This window comes from Perca fluviatilis, chromosome 21, assembly GCF_010015445.1.
Source record: "Perca fluviatilis chromosome 21, GENO_Pfluv_1.0, whole genome shotgun sequence".
Taxonomy (NCBI): Eukaryota; Metazoa; Chordata; class Actinopteri; order Perciformes; family Percidae; genus Perca; species Perca fluviatilis.
The window spans coordinates 27,592,936-27,607,702 of NC_053132.1; the positions used below are offsets into that span (position 1 = coordinate 27,592,936).

A 14,767-nucleotide genomic window follows, 5' to 3' on the forward strand; every position below is an offset into this window, starting at 1 on the left:
GGGCTAGAAATGTAGTACTTGTTTTAAATCAAAGCAGCAGCTGGTATTGTATGTAGATGAGTGACAATGCTATTTTAACTCAGAATGTTAATGTCAGCAGGCATTCTGCTGGCATCTGCCCTGATCCCTGGAAACAGACGCTCAAATGAGACTTAAACTGCACACACTCCTTCTACCAAACTGATTATCTGCTACAGGGACTTCTCTGACTGCCCCATTAGCACTGCTCATACACCAAGAACTATGATTAAATACCAGAATCCATTCATGTGTGTTGATATTCAGAAACAAGGTTATGTTTTGCTGTACAGTATATCTAATGAAAGACAATAATGAGAGAAGGCTTTTGCTTCACACACTTTATTCTGCTACAATCTGCAAAACAACTGTGGTGAGTCTGGAGTTGTACTAAGAGCTTGCAGAGACGATGTATTCTTTGTCATCGCTGCAAGATCTACTCAGATTCAGCAGCCTGAGACAGGGAAGGTATGGTGCCAAGGAAAGGCAAGAAAAGGTAAGGAAAAAAGCAAAGGAGAAGAATTCTTAGGCACACTGCTTCAAGTAAAGTGTTACAGAGTGATGTCATAAGGAGAGGGACTGTTGAATAGGATGTCAAAGGTACTTTGACAGGAAAGGGTGTTGTTGTTGATGTGCAATCTTGTATAAAGTACTCGAAAGCAATACTTGAGTACAAGTATCTTACCAGAAAATGACTTTGGTAGAAGTTGAAGTCTCCTTTTAGAATATTAATTGAGTAAAAGTCTTAAAGTATCTGATATTAACAGTACTTAAGTATCCATAGCAATTTTCTGATATTAAATGTACTTAAGTATTAGAAGTAAAAGTAACTTTGATTATGAACTTTATGGCCAAAGGTGTGTAACGTTATCTTCATCACCACTGTCGTCAGGGTGGTCATCATCTGTTACCATGGCGGCAGAGCCTGCACCAGGTGCTTCCATGACACTATCAGTAATTATGCTTCCTCCTCTTCTTCTTTAGTTTTTGCCTATGTATTTTTTTATTTTTTTTATTTTTTTTGCCGCTTGGCCACAAACAGGCATCATCACCAACTGGAATGGAGCGTACATTATCCTGGCAATTTAGGAGCAATGATTCGCCAAACTTCCTTTTTTTCAGTGTAATAAATTTCTTCTGATTTTATTTTGTAGTAACGAGTAACTTAGATGCTTAGGGGAAATGTAGTGGAGTAAAAGTATACATTTTATTTAGGAAATGTAGTGGAGTAAAAGTAAAACTTTCCAGAAATATAAATAACGAAGTAAAGTACAGATACGTATAAAATTCTACTTAAGTACAGTAGTGAAGTATTTGTACTTTGTTACATTACAACACTGTTGATGTGTTCTTTGTTTTAATAATTGATTGACATTTCTTTTTACCTATGTGATGCATTTTTTGTTTTATTTTTGATTAACGACCAATATTTTAGAACCAGGAAGCCAATAAGGTTTCAAACTCAACTATAAAAGTATCAAATGTTACCTTTCCAAACTCTCTGCTCTTGGCTCTCATCTTGTTGACCTGGGACTCAGAGATGTTTGCCCGCTCCTGTGCCTCCTCCAGCTCATGCTGCACCTTCCTCAGCTTAGCAAGATGAGCATTGGTCTTCTCCTCCTGAAGCAAGAAAACATAGTAAGCTATAATCATAATGGGAAAAAACAACAATGGTTCTTGTTCTTGTTCTTTTTCCTGGCAGCCAAAAAAGATCTTACAGCCTCTTCATTCTGCCGTTTGTATAACTTGACTTTGACTTGCAGCTTGTCTACCAGGTCCTGCAGTCTCAAAACCGTCTTCTTGTCCTCTTCAGTCTGGTACGTGAGCTCCTTCACTCGCCTCTCATATTTGCGGATCCCCTTGATGCTATCAACAGCTCTTCTCTGTTCACTCTCCACTTGCGCCTCCAGGTCACACAACTTTGATTATGAATTGATTATGAATAAGAGAAAGTCCAAACCCAACATCAGCAGTCATTCCTCCTCTCAGTAATGCGACATAACTCTCATCTGGACAGGCGTGATACCCGAGCTTCCAGTTTGTAGAGCTGTTTCTTGCCCCCCTTCAGAGCCAGGTTCTCCGCCTCATCCAGACGGTGCTGCAGTTCCTTCACAGAGACCTCCAGCTTCTTCTTCATCCTCTCCAGGTGGCTGCTGCTGTCCTGCTCTTTCTTCAGCTCCTCTGCCATCACAGCTGCCTACCAGAACACAGCCAGTTCAACTGGTGTTTGATTTATAATTCATGACAAATACCAAATAAAAGCTGGACCTGACAACAGTATCCATAGACAAGCAGGCATCACTGTTTCTTACAGTTATTAATCACACCATATAAAGCTGTATGTTCTAGATATGATAAAAGATCAAGTGCATGATATTTACATCAGTGATTGCCTTCTTGGCTTTTTCCTCTGCAGAGCGAGCCTCTTGGATTGCATCCTCCACCTGGACCTGCAGCTGGCTGACATCTGCATCCAGCTTCGTCTTGGAGTTGAGGAGACTGGTGTTCTGTAGCCAAAGGACAATCAAAGGTCTTTGTACTTCCCAAAGTTATTGTAACCCAGGTTAAAAAACTAAATAATAAGGTAACCAGTCCCACATCACTTCAACCGTATACATATCTGGGTCAAGTGAGGTAACTTCCTGCAACATTAGCATTCACCTGGAGTTTGGTGTTTCTGCCGACCTAACAAATTCACATTTCAAATTCTAATATTCACTCTCTTTTCACTTTCCATTGGCCCTCACTGATACATTGTTAAAATGCTGCTCACCTGGGAGTGCAGCAGCCCTGCTCTCTCACAGGCATCAGCTACTTCCTGTTCAGCTAATTTACAGCTTCTTTCCGAATGTTCCAGAGCAGCTGTGAGCTGCTCCACCTCTGCCTGCATCAGGCTGCTCCTGCGCTCCACAACGGCCGCCTGCTCCTTCAGGTCCTCCTGGCTCCAAAGCACCTCATCCAGCTGAAGGGTTTGCTTCTGCAGAGAGACCCGCAGGTTAAAGTGGATTTAACCAAAATGGCTTTTAAAAGCTTATATGCTTGTGAGTTATATCTTACTTTAAGGTGGGCTTGCATGTTCCTCAGCTGCTTCTGGGCTTCAGCTGCCTGTTGATTGACGTGGCTCAGCTGGACCTCCATTTCATTCAGGTCAGTCTCCATGTTCTTTCTGATTCTCATGGCATCGCTCCTGCTGCGTGTCTCATCGTCTAAGGCCGACTGCATGGTTTCCACAATGCGCTGGTGATTGGGTTTCATCTGCTCGACCTCCTCATCCTTCTCTGCCAGCCTGCGATCAACCTCTCCTTTGACTTGAGCGAGCTCCAGCTGGATACGCAGACTTTTGGATTCCTTATGTTCCAGTGCAACCTTGAATACAGATATAAAATAAGAATACATTGATAAACATAAGAATGTGCCCATGAAGTGATTTTTATTACGTGAAGTTACCTCATCTCCTCCCAAAGCAGCCTGGATCTTCAGCAGTCTTCCCCGTCTCACTTTGTTTCTTAGTCTTCTCCAGCTCACTGATGGCTTTGCCATTCTCTCCAAGTTGTTCAGTCAAATCAAAGATTTCCTCTAAAAATGTAACACATTTCTTCAATTAACAACCCCACAGAAACAAACAATAATTATCCCAATCATGTCCACTATTGGGAGAATGCACCGCTGTCTAGTCTTTCCTTCTGGCCTCATAAGAAAGCCAAATAAATTACTATGTAAACACAACAGTCATATAAAAACGTCCTTGTCTATAAGTGCATTAATGCATGTTCAAAATCATCTGATTCACTGTCAAATGTGTTCCAGATGAAACTTCCTTTTAAGAAAGCAGTATTATTTGACAGTAATATGCTTACGTTGCAGGTTTTTATTCTCTCGTTTGAGGACCTCGAGGTGCTCGAAAGCTTCTTCATAAGAGTTTTTTATTGACCCATGTCAAATATGTTTATGACTTACCACATAGGTGTTTACAGCACCAAATGTAAAGGTGTTTATTAACTGGCTATGGGTAGAGTCACTGGTATGTAGCCTATACAAATCAACAATCGCGACAAGCAAAACATTCCGAATGACAATGTTACAGACTGCATTTGTAGCTTGTTCTGATTTATCAGCATAATTCACTTGCAGGGTGTCTCCGTTACCTTATCAAAGCTTCTTTGCTTTTTATCCAGGCCAGCTGCATGAGCGTTTGCCCTCTCCACATCAGCCATGAGGTCCTCCGCCTCTCCGTGCAGCCGCTGCTTTGTCTTCTCCAGAGACCAGCACTTGGCATTCACAACCTCAATGGCCTCCTCAGCCTCCTGCAAGCGTTTGGCAAGCTTTTTCCTGAGCAAAACCAAATTAAGTAGTAGCCATGATTGTCATTTTCTGACATTGCACATATCCATACATATATATGTATTTGTTATGTGTAGAAGAACTCCTCCAGTTCATCATTGCGCTGGATGGCATCCATCTCATATTTGCTCCTCCACCAGGCCACCTTGCTGTTGCTCTTGGACAAAGCTCTCTGGAGCTAAGCCTTGGCCTCCTGCTCCTCCAACTGCTCCCTCAGCAGATGGCAGTCATGACGGGCAGATTGGAGAGCGTGGGCCAGGACATTCTTAGCCTATCATAGAGGCAGAATGGACTTTTAGTTGAAGAAACATTTGTTGAAATCAATAATCGTCTACTGATGAATTAGCGCATTTCCCTAAATGCCTAACTATTCCTTTAAACCTCCTTGGTGGCCACAGTAACAGGACATTTGTTTCTCTCTAAGTAGAATGAAAGCCAAATCTGTTAGCTTAGCAGAGCTTCCAAGTTCACAGAACATATTAGCCTCTGGCAACCTAGGTAAGCTACTGAGTTAGCCTAGTTCATGTCACAGGCATTGATTGATTGTGCAACATGCAGCAATTCAACAAACCTTCGTTTCTTCCTCAACGTGCCTTTTCAGTTCCTCAACTTGCTGAGTGAAGGCAAGCTTAGCCCTCGATATCTGAGAAAGTATCACTTCTTTCTCCTGGAGAAGACGAGAGAACTCCCCTGTTCAAGGGGTTTTAGAAAACAAGGTAAGAGGGCTCCAGATGTCTGTTACCGGGTTGGTTTAAAATGATCGGACTCCATACCATTTTCATTCTGAAGTCCCTTTGAGCATTTATTTCAGTGATGAAATGGGTGTTCTCACCGTTTTTCGTCTTGTATTTACTCAGTTGGTCTTCCAGAGAGTGACACAGCTTCTCATAATGAATCTGTAATATTGATAGCATTATTTAATGAAAACTTTATATACCATGTTTATTGATCACATTCTAGCCTTGACCGTGACCTCTCGGTTCCTGGACAGGTCATCTGCCATCTTGTACTCATTCTTCTCCTTCTCCAGCTTCTCTTTGATTATCTGTAGGTGGTTGATCTGCTCTCCCAGCTCAGCCACACAGTCAGCGTGTTTCTTTCTTAAAACTGCAGCGGTGGCCTCATGGCGGAGGGTCCACTCTTCCATGTCTCGTCTCAGCTTCTGAAACTCGACCTCTCGCTTCTTGTTGATGTCTATGTGAGCGGCGCTGGCTCCTCCAGCCTCCTCCAGCCTCCTCCAGCCTCCTCCAGCCTCTCACTCATCTCCTCCAGCTCCCTGCAGAGATCACACTTTTGTTTTTCTATCTTAGCCCTGGCAACACGCTCCACTTCAATCTCCTCTTCCAACTCTTCAATGCGGGCCTGAGTAAAACAACAAAAACCTGAGAGCTTTCACTTGCTCGCAGCAAATCTTCAACTAACCCTTGAGGTTTCGAAGTACCTGAAGCTCCTTGATCCTCTTCTAAGATTGGACAGCCACGATCCGCTCATCCTCAACTTTGGATACAAGCTGGCTGAATTCAAATTCCGTCCTGTCATGCAAAACTATATCATATGATAAGAGCATGCGTTAATTCATTATCAATATGCTCAGACACTGCACCAGTACATACCTTTTAAGGCGCTCCTCAGGCCATTGCTTGTCATTTTCTAAAACCATTATGGATCCTTGACTTAGTTTGAGATCTCCTTCAAGCTTTCTTCTGGCCCTCTCGCCTTCCATCCGGATCTTCTTCTCTTGTTCCAGAGAGCCCTCGAGCTATCACATGGACAATTAAATTAGTAAGTCATACATGCAATGATGCCAAGAGGTGATGTCCATAGCTTACATCATCAACTTGCTGCTCCAGATTGAGCTTGGCTTTGGTCAGACAGTTGACTTTGTCTTCCTCTGCTTGCAGGTCATCCAGTGGGGCCTCCTGCAGGGGCCAGCTTCTCCTTGGATAATTTGCCGATGGTATAATCAAGACATGACATTTGGTCAGTCATATTCTTTACCTGAATGTGTAAAAAGAAGTAAATGTGTTATTAAAGGCTTGGGTTGCTGGGTTTGGTGTTCAGATGACCACCAAGCAGACTTTGTTCTCTGTGGCATATTTTTCCTACTCTACTTTAGCCAGAGTTAGCTCCAAGTCATCAATGTCTTTATTCAGTTCAGAGCACTCATCTTCCAGCTTCCTCTTCTTGGCGGTCAGTTCGACATTCACCTCCTCCTCATCCTCCAGTCTCATGCTGAGTTCTCATGCTGAGTTCTTTTAGCTTGTTTGTTTGGCATTCTTGTCCTGCAGCAGGGAAACCCTTTTGGCTTCCAGTTCCTTCCACTTAGACTCAGCTTTGGCTAAATCCTCCCTACACTTGGCAAACTCCACTTTCATGATGGCCATCTCCTTCTCAGTTTCAGCACTCCTCAGGAGGGGCTTGATCTTGAAGTAGAGCTTCATCCATGGCCAGTGTTTAACATTCATGAAGGAGCGAATGTTGTACTGGACAATGTAAATAGATTATCTGAAAAGAGGCAGCTTGTTCTTAGTTCGTAGCAGCAAACACACAATGTTGTCTTGTCTTTGCTGTACATGTGACTGAAGATCTGTGACCACAATCTATTATAACCCTGATTACCTCCTCTCCGTCATTTTCTGAAACTCCTTCCTTCTGAGAAAGCCATGACACAAGGCTTGAGTAATGGTGATGAGAGAGGCCCGTTTTTCATCCCTTATCTCCTCCAGGAGACCCAAGAGCCCTGCCTTAAAGAATACCTACAGGTAAAAGAACATTTGGGCATATGTTGAGATGCTCTTGGATACTACATCAATTAACTAGTTTTCATCAATCAATTTGAAAGTATAAAGCAGGCGTGTCAAACTCAACTTCACTAAGGGCCACACTGGAAAATGAGAATCACATCAAGGGCCAGACATGTAGAGTTTATTGACATGCTTTTATTTAATCGAAAAAGTCAAATATCTTTGACCGTATTACTGCATGTCTCATATAGCCTATTTGGTCGACATAAAGCCCTAAAAAAAGTCAGCAAAAAAGTTCCTTAGCCATCATATAATTTAGCAAATCAGGCAAACAATCATTCTAATTACATTTTTAAAATGTAATCATATGCCTAAATATGCAAACTCTGTGCTTCTGGGGGAATTTCTGAGTCTCAAAGTTGGCAAATCTCCGAATTCTGTTTGGAGTAGTGCTGTCAGTTAAACGCGTTATTAATGGTGTTAACGCAAACCCATTTTAACAGTGTACATTTTTTTAGCGCGAGATTAACGTTCTTTTTGGCCTAGCAAACTTTTTAGTTTTTTTCACATGCTGTTGTAACAACCATAGACAGTATATAAGGCAACAACTAGTAACGTTAGAAAAACTACAACACCACACCGGATATAGATAGACCGGAAACAAAACAACAGGCACACACTTGTTTGGGCTTGCGAACCGGCCAAAGAGTAGTAGGCTAACGTTACGTTTTGAGTGGATGGTGAGAGTGAGACGCCGAAAGGGATGCCAATAAGATTCGGAATGTAAAGTTTACTTTTTAAAAGTTGCCAAATGGTTCCATTGACAAGACCAAAGTGATCTGTGTGTTTTGTCATTGTGAATGAGCTATCATCGCAGCACGTCCAGCCAAGCACACAGCTGATGCGAATTCTCCGCCCCCTCGTCAACGCCAGGCGACAATGGATGACTTCAGACAGAAGCACATGGATACCACAACTAAGAACAAACTTACTGTGAATGACTGCTCCAAGTGAGAATGTTAGTGTGAAATTGAACATTACAGTATATGCCAATGTTGTTTTCAATAAAAAAACATTTGCACAAAACAAGCCGATCCACTTTTCCATGTTGATAAGAACATTAAAATGAGAAAAATTAATGGGACTAAAAGAAATCAAGGGACATTTAGAATAGATAAAAATGTGCAATTAATTGCAAGTTAACTATGACATTAGTGCGATTAATAGTGATTCAATATTTTTATTGTTTGACAGCACTAGTTTGGAGTGTCGCAGGCCAAAATCTATTGTAAACCTAAATTAATATGGGGGCCGAATCAAATTGTGCGTGGCCCCGCATTTGGCCCGCGGGCCTTGAGTTTGAGAGTGCGGGACCCCCCCACACACACAAACTCTCCAAGAACTCTGTGGCTTCAGTGTGTCTTATGGCCCGCAAATTGAAAATTCCTTACCTTGGTATGCCCAAACTTATAGTGTGTGCGATCCACATCGCTACACCCCAAGAGCTTCTCAGCAGCTTTCTTGTTGTGAACACTAGCATTCAGTACTTTGTACCTACAAGAAGAAATTCAGAAAAGTTAGTTTTTTGTTAATTTCTCACATACCTACTCTACTGCTTTATACCTTTGCTTGAAATCCCCATACAAGATCCTGCTAGGGTAGCCCTTCCTGCAGATCCGGATTCCTTCCAGCACACCGTTACATTGCAGCTGATGGATAACCAAATGGTGTTCCATAATCCCTACAAGTCAGCCAAAGCACATTATAATTTTTTTTATACTTTTATTGCAACTCATTCACTTAATTAACAATCCATTACAGTACAGTACAATTCTCATATCATTGCAATTTATTTATATTTTATATGTACATATTTATGCAATCCAGCCAGTGATAATAATAAAGATAACTAAATAACTAAAGGAAAATTTAAACAAAAAGAGAGTTTTTTTTCCCCCCGCCACATTATAATTGAGCTGCTTGAGACACTATGGTGTAATAAAGAGTGTTAGTAACATGAACTGAGATACCTGGAGTTTTAGTTTCATTGGGAATCAGACAGCGGACAAAGTGAGGATGGGTGCACTTGAGATTTGTCCTCAGCTTCCCCAGGTTCTCCTGTTTGAGATTATAAGTGTCAAACTATTATTATAAATTATTATTTTCAAAATCATGAACATTCAATATGATTTTAGTATGCGGTTACCCTAAAGAGGGCTGACACAGTCTGGAAGGATGAGGCCTTCTTCTTTGCTGCTTTCTTTACAATTCCTCCAACAGGGATCTCTACAAGATCAAATGGTTTTATTTACATTATGTGGCTCAGCAGCAGGGCTTTTAAATGGAAGAAATGTGTAGAATCTCAACAGTTCTTACCATCAGATAAAGAATAGCTAGAATAGAGGAGAGCCAGCGTAGTGCACCAGGGAGAAGTGACCTTGCCTTTGACAGGCTTGGGCTTCTGGAAGTTGTTTGACTTCCCAAGGTCTTTGTCATACAGCTTGTTTTTCAAGGTGGAGTCTGACGCCTTGGGGAACATACACTCCTCTTCAAGGATGGAAAAGATGCCCATTGGCTGTTGAGGACAGTAAAAAACATACTTTTCACAAAAACACATATACACCTATATACACCCAACTTTATCACTTTTTTCAACATACTATACTATGACTTATTCATAATTTTTTAGACATACTATACTATGGCTTTTTAGACATACTATACTATGACTTTTTTTAATCACTATTTTTTGATATACTATATGTATACACCACATGTACATTAGGCATTTGTCCCTATACGTTTGTGTAATATGATATTTGAATAATCCAACCTTTTCAATAAGCTCTATACAAGCGGCCAAGTCCATTCCAAAGTCAATGAAGTCCCACGCGATGCCTTCCTTCTTATACTCCTCTTGCTCCAGCACAAACAAGTGATGGTTGAAATGCTGTTGCAGTTTCTCATTGGTGAAACTGATACACAGCTGTTCCAGACTATTATACTGCAAAACAAACAGTTTACAGCAGAGCACGACCGAATGCTTTATCATAAAGAGTATATACACTGCTTAATGCAAACTTACATCAAATATTTCAAACCTGCTGCTTGGTGTCCAGTATCTGATTAATGCGGAGGACCATCCACAGAAACATCTTCTCATACACCGATTTGGCCAAAGCACCAATAGAGTTGTAGACCTGCACAATGCCAACACATCACACAAACAAAAGGCATTCAAAGGGATGTAAAAATATCGAAGGGCATTACTGTTATACACTGTCAATCTTTTATGGAGCAGAATTCTATAACTGATACTATATTATTACATCATAAAGTTATTGTTTTGAACATGCTAGCAAAAAATATTATACAGGTCCAGCAGACATAGAGCAACATTATCATTCTTTTGGAGTCAGTGGACAGCATGCATTATGAGTTTTCAACTGAAGAAATATGTATTTAACAAACCAATGAATGGAATGACACATTTTATGAAAACTATAAAATAATATATATTATCAATGCTGTTGAACTAATTTCCATAATATTCACATAGTTCAACATATTCTAATGCCTCAGCATCCTCAGATCCACTGTCCCACTGCGAGCATTGGCTGCAGCTATCCATCCTCACCGACTCCACTATCAAACATGGCACTAAACAGAAAGACTTCCATTATGCATCTATTGTGCACAAAATATTGTTTTCATTACAAAAACTGCAAGTTACATTCTAATAACATTGATGAAAAAGTTACTGCCGATGAAGTATCTTCAGCAGTAATAGTATGAATTTTTGTTGAAATACAGGCAGTGATGCATGATGTCCTACTACATTACATTGTAACTTCCTCACAATGTCAAATCAATACTTGGAAATGTTATTTTTATACTCTTTGGATGTTACCTGATGTTACCACATTTTATTTACCTGCTAGGGTCTCGTATTATAAAAGGATTGGCAGGATATTACTGAGCTCAGCTTGTTTCTGGCAGCCATATTAGTTTGAAAAGATTTGTGTTGCATTTACGGCGGTCGGTAAGTGGGTGGCAGTGCTTGGCATGGCGCACCAGGGTCCACTGTTGATGTGCAACTAATGTCTACCAGACAATAGAAGACTCTACTTTGAAAAGACTCTGAAAAAGTCTGACACCATCTCACATCTAAAGACAATCATCTCACTTTAAAGAAACGTACAATTGAGAACAGAATTAGGTGTGGTGGTGCTAAACACATCGTAGCCTAGATATTAAAGGAAAGAGGGCATTTTCCATTTTTGTAAGAAACTTCATTCCAACCCCCAGGTACCTGCTGAACAGTCTGTCCTTTGGTCACGTATTCGTTCGTAGGGGTTGGTGGAGATGAGGAGAGTCTCTGGATGGAAAAATTAATGTGCAAGTCAAATCCAAGCCCAACAATAAACAAGATGTGCCCAAAGTGTAACTCTGTGGTCTGATATGTTACCTATCAACTCAGGCTTCTTGGTGGACATGACCTGGTAGAAAATATGGTAACTCCTCTCTGCGGACAGCTGAAACGTTACTCTGGACTTTTCCAACAAATCTATCAAAAGAAACAAGACAGACTTAAACTAAAGACTCTCACTACAAAATATGACATGTCTTTATTGTATTCTAACCAACCAGTCCTCCAACAGATACAACCACATTGTCGATTGTTCTTCCTGGAGCAGGGCGGTATTTAGAAAAATCAAATATCACAATATTTTTGACCAAATACATCAATGTGGATATTGTGGCGATACTGTAGGGTTGACTAATGGTGCTTTCTCGAAATATTTACACAATGAGATAAATAATCATCAATAATGTGGATATAATGACAAAGTGGGTAAAGGCCAATCATTAAACAGCTAGAACAGTCTGGTAAATAAAAAAAATAAAAGAAATGACATCACTTTACTGTAATGCAGCCTTTAAAACCAGGAAAAAACAATGTGTGTCATATCATGATATTACAATATGCAAAATTGAATGTGATATCTAGCCTCATATATCAATGTTGATATAATAATGATATATTGCCCAGCCCTAGTTCCTCCCCTCTAATACCACCCACAGGAGCCTTTTCCTAAATAAGCTCCTCTAGCAGTGGCATACCTAAACGTAACGCTCGCAGTTTGGTTAGGTTTAGGAAAATAGTAGGATTTGGGTTAAAATTAGTATGTGTGTTACGTAACTGCAGTTAAGTATGGAATGTAGTTGCCGCACTTAATTTACAAGTTAACTTCCGTATGTTAAAATAGGTCAATGTTGACTCCCTGAATCATCCAGACGCAGAATTTTTCGCTCTTTATAGTACCGTCCCCTCACTTCTTCCTTTGCTCCTGTCATAATGACTAAGGCCACTAGAGGGCACAGCCACAATAATTGTAAATAGTCATATTAAGCTGCTTGTTAAAATGACCTATGAGGTTGTTGTTGTTGTGATTTTGTTTGGGGGGGTGGCGGGGGGGATCTCATTCTAACTCACAAGTTTCAATATCTGCAGAAGCCAGTTTCCCTGTGGTTCCAAAGTGGATTCTTATGAATTTGCCCTGAAAAAGGACAAAAAACATAATAATGAATGTAGGAAACAAGGTGACAAATCAGAAACGTGTATTAACAAACTTTCCATCTTTTCACTCACGAAATGGAAGGAATTATCGTTTCTGAGAGTTTTGGCATTTCCAAAAGCCTTGAGCAGTGGGTTAGCAGAGATGATTTGGTCCTCCAGATTCCCCTACAGCAACAGAAACAACACCGTGTGCTCACAAATAAGTGCAATGGAAGGGTATTCATAGACTGCTTACAACACTATTACTATTCAACTACTATAAAATCATTATAATATTACATGTAATTTTCCAGAGGCAGCAGCATCTTTCTTCCTGTCCCCAGGCCCTGCGATTGTGGCAAAGTACTGGAAGACTTCCTGCACCAGATTCTGCACTACACAACAAGAGAAACACAACAGAATGTTTTTATTTCTTCTGACAAAAAGCTTCAAAAATAGGTTTGGATGTATTTGCATGGACATGAAGCTTACGTGATAAGGATGGACTGGTTGTCTCTATCTACAACAAATAACACCACAGTCACATCAGAATGCATGGTGTCACAACCTTAACCTTGCAAACCATTTTCAGTTTACCAGTTAGCATGATAGGCATTGTCGGAGATGGAGATGATGTGTGGTGGAGCCTTCCGGCACTTTCTGCCCCTGTAGGCCCCCACCACCTGTTGGCTGTACACTGGGAGCCGCTTGTAAGGGTTCACTGTGACGCAGAACAGCCCAGAGTAGGTCTGAAACAGATCAAATAAAACATTCCTTTGAGTAAGCATGAATTTGGTGAATTGCACGTCAAAAGATGTTTAGAATCTCAAGTTAAAATCAGACAAAAATGTGTTTTCAGAAATGATTTCTTCAGGGAAGACAAAAGGGCCCATTCCATGTCAAGGAGGTGCCGCCTGTATGGAAGCATCTTTAGTTCACTTTCTCCTCTCCTTTATTCAGATGTTTCTTTTCATTTGTCATCTGTGCAGCCCAGTATTCTCTGCATTATCTCAAAGCCACATAGCCCCTCTTTAAGGGCTCATATCATGCTCATTCTCAGGTTAATACTTCTACTACAACCTACTATAACCTCTGTGATGATCGTTGCCCCTTAATAAAAAGCAGCGTTTACTTCCTGCCTGTGTCAGGGCAGACAAATTATTTCTAATGTTGGCGTACACGGTGTGCGTTGAGCATTGTGTGGCAGTGAGTATGTTGCAGGACTCAAAGATCACGGCGGCAAAGATCACAGTGGGTGCGCAAGTCTTTATCTGGTTTGAGGTTGAGCTGAAAAAATATATATTTGCACGTTAAACAAATTATGATAATACACTAGAATATATAATGTATACAAAAGTCGGTATGAAAACTATATATTTTTGTTCTCGCTTAAAATTGTAGGCAGGCTACTTAGTAGGCCAAACCTCCGGGACCTCTTAACCTGGGACCCTTGCTGTCATCAGGTCAGCTGGTAGCTGCTATCATCCTCGTCTTTCCTGCCGCCACGGCATCACTATTTTATGAATGAAACATGGCAGAGAAACGTAAAAGTGCTGATAACTGCTCTGTATCAAAAAAGAAAGTAAGGCTCTATCTCGAGAGTTACCTCAACTTCGGTTTCAGGGGGGGCTCAGCTTTTCTTAGACATAAGTAGGGGGGGCGCCAAGGAAAAAAGGTTGGGAACCACTGATCTAATGAATGTGGGTGGAGAGAAGTGATTAGTTTGGCATGTGATATCATGGAGATGTCACCGAGCTCTTGTTATAAATCTGTGGCAGGGAGCAACTGCAGCTCAAGAAACAAAGGAATGCCAAAGGAAGGTGACATCTTACAGAGATCCAGCGCTCACGGAGATGCTGAAATGTCCCAAGCTTGCAGACACCGACACAGTGTTTGTTCAGCATCTTCACTGCTGTTTTTAGAAGATACAAACTAAACTGTATGCATCTCTGCGACTAGCAGCTATTTTAGGATTTGAAGCTGACATATCTAGCACAGAAAGTCATTCTTCATACAGTATGTGCTTCCACTGGTCTATGGCACAGCTTAACAGGCACAGTAACAAAAGGTTCTGTGGATCAGACAATGTATTTTCATTTTATTT

General features: G+C 40.8%; 1 pseudogene; it reads right to left on the reverse strand.

The window, feature by feature from the left end:
- Nucleotides 1-344: 344 nt before the first annotated feature.
- Nucleotides 345-14,567, reverse strand: LOC120550781 (annotated as a pseudogene).
- Nucleotides 14,568-14,767: the final 200 nt, after the last annotated feature.